Here is a 6145-nt window from a genome sequence, read left to right on the forward strand (position 1 = left end):
TAAACTTCTGTAGGCATCATTTTGATTTCTTGGTACTATCGTTAAAGGTACTTTTGTCTCAAGTTCCTCCCTTGAGTAGTAATTCTAATGATAATGGAAATTTTAATCTTTTACCATCCATGGGCCCGGATCCTGGGCTCCCAGAGAAGCTATCCTTTAACATTTTACCAAGTTCCGAATGGGCAAAACCTCAGAGCGTGGGTCCTATTTCTGTCCCAAGCACATATTGTACATCTGGTTTGAGAAGAAAAAGATAACCCAAAAATGCCATTGCAAACATAAAGATAAGAAAAACGGAAGAACCTCTCTGGCTCCCATAAGATTAAAGTCATACCGACTTGCACAAACGGAAAGCATAGGAAGAAGTCTATAAGTTTCTGGAACGTTCTCCCTCATGACGATGTGTAACTCTGTATGTAAAACAACACAGAACAAATATATAAACCTGCCCCAGATGTTCCTTCCCTGGAGCACTCCCTTCTTTCTGGAGATTGTGTCTCCCAGGCAGCTGTCCTGCGGTGGGTTTGAATAAAACTCTCTTCCTTTCTCTCTCAGCTGTTTAAAAGGGTTTGCTCATTTAGTGTCGACAATAACAATACGTTTTCATTTTAAGTGAAAAATAAATGTTCCTGGTTCACGACTCCAACAGCACAGAAGGGCGGCTGTTCTTCATCCTGGAGCTTCCCTGCAGAACCAAGCATATGTATATATATTCCAGCATAAACGGGCTCATCCTACAAGGATGCTTTGAAGGTCCAAGAAGCACTATCCACTCCATGGGTGAGACCAGAAAGTGAAGCTCTTCCCGCCTAGAGAATTACTTTTTGGGTTTAAAACTGCCTTGGAAATGCGTGAAACCATTGCATTTCCTAAAGCCCAAAGCCTCGGAAGGTCCGAGTGTGGCTGACCTTGCGGGGGGCCAGGAACAGCTCTGCAGGCAGGGTTGGTGCAGGAAGGGAAGGGGCAGGGCTCTGGGGGTGGTCTGAAGCCCGAGGCGTCCGCGGAATGGGCCGGGTGTGTGCCTGGGGCGGACCCCGCCCATAACCCCCGCCCATGCCTGCGCCGCCAAGCCAGGTGCTGGCTTGAGGAGGGGCCTCCTGGACCACCTGCGGTCGCGGGGAGCCGCGGGCGTGAGGGCGGGTTGGCCGGTAGAGGCAGGCGCGGCATCCAATGGGCTCGGGGCACCACCCTCCCCGACCAGTCACCGCGTGGGGGTGGAGCTACCTCTGCGGGAGGACCCGGAGCTGCCCGGGGGTTGCAGAGGTCTGGCAGCTGGGCCCGCTCCCAGAGAGTTCACCTGTGGCGTTCCTGGCTGGGTGAGAGCGCGCTGTGGGCTGGGGTCGGGGTCCCCGGGGCAGGGTGCGCCCTGGATGGGAGTTGGGGGTTCTCGAAGGCGGCGGGGAGCGAGCTAATCCCGCGAACTCAGATGAGTTTTCTTTTTCCCTTGAAAGCCCTTCAACTGGCGGTATCCCCCAGCCCCGTGAACTCCAGGGCCCCGCTCACCCGAGTTTTTGTGGGATGGGTTGCGGACATTTCAGGGTTTGCCTCGTTCCCCTGGAAGAGTGCACGTAAGGACCGCACACAGTCCCCAACTTCAAGTGGGGTGCCCCCTGTCCCCTGGCACAGTGCAGGTAATGGACCTTGAGCAGCACCCCGAGTTCAGCAGGGTGTCCCCTGTTCCCCCAGGCACAGGTGTGGTGGTAACAAGCCCCAGAGCCGTCCCCCAACTTCAGCATTGTGCCCCATGTCCTCAGGGGGATGGTGGTAATGGCCCCTTATGATCGTCTGGGAGGGCCCTCCGTGTTCCTGCTCCCCCAGGCACAGGTGCGGTGGCAACAAGCCCCAGAGTCATCCCCCAACTTCAGCATTGTGCCCCGTGTCCCCTGGGGATGGTGGTAATGGGCTGACTGGGTGGTGCAGGAGGATCCTCCAGGTGGCGGCCTGGAGGCTGGAGTAAACCAGACTCCACTCAAGTTGCATGAGGAACAGATGAGTTGAGGTGTTCATTTGGAAGAGTAATTTCGCTTTTCCAAAAATGTCAAAGTCATTGGTCTACACTAGAATGAAGATAATGACTACTTAAAAAACAAGCATGTGTTTCCCCTTCTCCCAGAAACCGGAGCAGGTTTGCAGGCCATAGGTCGGAGGTGCCTTCTCATCCCCACCCGACAGCACTTCTCTGCTCTGGCTCCAGGAGACCTGAAGTTCTGAACATCAGCATGTGAGTCAGTGATGCAGCTTGTCACAGGATGTCAGCGTTCAGAGAAAGCAGCAGGTCCATTTGGCACAGTGTCATCATCATGTCAGGACAGGAGGTAAAACCTCTCGTGAACCCCAAACCTCCTGGGCTTTCCTCTTTTCTCTAGTTGAGCCATGAAGTAAAACTTCAGTAGCTGTCAGCATTCTCCATTTGGTGCAGGAGTTAGTTAATTTCCCTGCAGGTAGAAGATTGCAGGTGCAGGGGATCCCATTTTCTCTATTCACTTACTGCTTACAAAATAGATTCTGATTATCTGTTTCCTAGAAGTAACCTTTATTAGAAAGGGAAGGTGAAATTTACTCTTTGTGTGTTTTTAACATATCATTTGTTCCTTCATCTAACAGCGTTTATTCATTTGGGCCTAGGATATGGTTGAGTGGCCAGCATCTAGAGTTAGTTGGCTTTTTGTCGTAGGATACAGACTCGGATGATGTCTTGTCATTTGTCAAAGGTGATGTTTCATAATTGATTAGTCTTTTCATCAGAAGAGTTACAATTAGGGTCGAGGGAAAAAATCAAAATTATTCAAAGCAGCCTTTTACTGTTTAAAAGTTGAGCTTGAGGGGCGCCTGGGTGGCTCGGTCATTAAGCGTCTGCCTTCGGCTCAGGTCATGATCCCGGGGTCCTGGGATTGAGCCCCGCATCGGGCTCCCTGCTCCGTGGGAAGCCTGCTTCTCCCTCTCCCACTCCCCCCGCTTGTGTTCCCTGTCTCGCTGTGTCTCTCTCTGTCAAATAAATAAATAAAATCTTTAAAAAAAAAAAAGTTGAGCTTGACTTTCTAGTTTTTCTATATGTGTCATCTAGATATTTTGACATGCTGATTTTCTCTGTAGCTTCTTTGGTGGTGGAGTCAGAAGGAGAGTCTTTGAGAATTCTGGATGCTGGTGGCATCAAGGGGCTTGGCGTCAGGAGCACTGGGTTGAGTTCTGGAACTGCTTGCCTGACCCTAGGTGAGTCAGGTTATCCCACAGAGCTTCCATTGACTCCTTATGAAATTGCTGGCATCTAATATCTATGGAAAGGCTTTTTCCACAGAAACTGTTCTGCCTGATGAAGAGCAATTAAAAATGAGGTGATTTGGGCTGTGTTATTCTGTGAATAAAGGTTTTAACCCCCCCCCCCCCCGTCATAGGATACGGTGTTTTATTGTACAAGGAGTCCTCAGAAGGCTGCAATGAAAGAAGCAGGTCTCATAGCATGTCCATGTTCCATTGATACGTTCCTTACAGTTTGCCCAGGTAGGAAGGTAATTGGAGAGAAATACGACAGAAGGGGAAAGTAGTGAACCATTCATTGGGTAGCCTTCCACCTTTCTCATGAAAGCCTTGGGCCAGTGTCATTTTGGAAGAAGAGGGGAGTCCTGGAGCTGTGCAGCGGATGGGGGAGTTCCAGGTCTGGGTAAAGCTGACAGGGGTCTCAGAGGAGAGCTGAGTGCATCGAGCAGAAGGGTGTCGGCAGGGCGGGCTCCAGGGGTGGCTTTGGGTCTCCCAAGTCAGAGTGGTGACAGGTGGAGGGCCGTGAGGAGGTTCCTGGCTGAGGACAGGTGAGGCCCAGGTGGAGAGCTGGCCGAGCACCTTCTTCTGTGCCACCAGCCTCACCCAACATACACGACATCATCGTCTGTCCCTGTCACTCCAGACGTCTCAGAGGTGCCAGGCCAAGACGTTTGTTTGAGCTTCTTTCTTTGAGTGTGTGTGAAGTTTCAAAATTTTGATTATGGAAATGACGGGTCATCGGAACATCTGTTACTCTTTTATTTCCTGCTCTTCTTTCCATCACCAAAGTGAATCATACCTGCTAGTGGAAGGGGCTATCTGTGTGTTTTTATATCTCGATTTAATTAAACAGTGGGAAAATAATCTTCCGAAATATTATGAGAATGCTTGGTGGGTGTTCATGTTTTCCTCTTCCATGAACCACATTCCGATACTAGAAATCATGTTTTAAAGTAAAACACAGCCTCAGAGCTGTAACAAGGTGCCCTGCCCTTTGTGAGAGGGGCACATGGAGAAGGAGTGTAGGTTTTTCAGGAGCTTGTGGAGTGGTGCATCGTGCTCCCAACGGAAATCGAGCCCCCTGTTAGCCTTCCCTGAGGGGGCTGCTTACCTGGTGGCCCATCCTGGGCTCTGGAAGCTTGACCCGGTGAGTCACTTGTGACTTGAGCTGGGGAATTTGTGAAGAAAATGGAAGGAATCCTGGAGGGTGCCTGCATCCTTTGTACTTGGACAACTCCACGTAGCAAAGGAACTCATCATACTGTGAGGCATGTCGGGATCCCTGAGGGAAAGGGCTTCACTTCGTGGGCTGAGGTAGTGTCTTCATCCTTATCTGGACCAAGCCATGTTGTATGGCTATGGAGATCCAGACCCTTATGTGACCATGTCATTATTATTATTATTATTATTATTATTTTGAGAAAACAGTATAGACATTGACTTTGAGATACAAATATCGTAAAGAAAAACACAAGATCAAATATATATATATAAAATGATTGAACTCGTGGCCTCTCTCATTAGTATGGGTAATGTAGGGCTGCCCGTATGAGAAAGACCAAGGAATTATATTTCGATTAGAAGTGTGCTGTGCACACATAGTGTTTTATTCTGTCATTTGCCTTATTTTTTCTGGAGGGAAAATAGAGTGGTGACTGGAGCTTGGTTTCTGATTTTAAGGAATGGGAGACAAGTGAATTGCAAGACCAGTGTTGATGCCGACATGGTGCTCAATGCCCAGTGAGCGAAGGTTTGAAGCTCGGACTTGGAAGCCTTGGTGTTCAGCGAGGATGTTGTCCGAGTTTCCAGCACATCGAGTCACTTGGCTGGTGTGCCTAATCGAGCTAGTTCCTGCCTTTCTAAGGGCAGTTTGAAAGTGGCTTGAAACCCTAGGGTACTTGTGGAGTGGTCTGGATGGGACACCTGTGTGGGCCAGTGTAGACGCCACCCAGGGAATTCCAGAGCTAATGGTGAGCACATTTGTGAGGCTGGAGTTTGCTTCTCTGTGAGAAGCATTGAGTTGCAGTGGAAAGACGTCGCTGGGTCTTATGACTCACTGTGTGAGCAGGTCTGAGCCTGGCAGGGTAGTCGGATCAGATAGCTGGGAGGTTGTGATGCCGTGGTGGTGGATCGTCGCTCATGATGGGCAGGCCAGCTTGCTACAGGGACAGGGACTGGGCTGTACTCCCTGGCCAGCCCTCCTGCTGCAGATGTGATGAGAGAGTTGCTTCCTGTTTGGTGCTTGAGCCCTCGGCTCAGCAGGGTGGTTGGTGGGAAGCAGCCCACAGGCAGCATTATCGATTCTTGCCCATTGTGCCCCTGCTTCCTCAGAGGAGGCACAGCAGATGTCCTCTGCCTGGTGTGTGTGAATTCAGTCAGCAGAAGCAGTTCTTCCAGAGCCCCACCCCTGAGAAATCCTCTCCACATTCCTGTGCTGTGTGCAAGAGGTCACTTTTCATCTGGAACTGAAATCTCAGCTCCTACCATTAGGTTCCGAGGCCACACAGGACACCAGTATCTATGCAGTTCTACTTCTCCATGGGGCCTGATGTGCGAGACTCAGGCCGAGCCTGGTCGGCCTGTTGATGCTGCTGCAGGCTCCTTCCTGGAAAATGTGCAGCAAAGCCTGGTTTGTGATGATATCACAGGAAAGAGGGACAGGTGCACCACTCTGCCTGACCGCAGGAGTATTCCGGACGTCAATCCCAGGTGGTTGGTGCAGGGAGGAGAGATGTCTGTTTCCCAGGACCTTGGCCAGAGGGAGAGTTGGATCCTGGGATGGGTCTCTGCTCAGCTTTCTCAGATGAGCACCTCAGGCAAGGAGAGGAAGTGTGAGTGCTCACCTGTAATTGAGGAAGGTGTCTGGCTTCAGGTCTCATGGGCAGGTGGA

Source organism: Zalophus californianus, chromosome 13 (genome assembly GCF_009762305.2).
Source record: "Zalophus californianus isolate mZalCal1 chromosome 13, mZalCal1.pri.v2, whole genome shotgun sequence".
In the NCBI taxonomy this organism is placed as follows: domain Eukaryota; kingdom Metazoa; phylum Chordata; class Mammalia; order Carnivora; family Otariidae; genus Zalophus; species Zalophus californianus.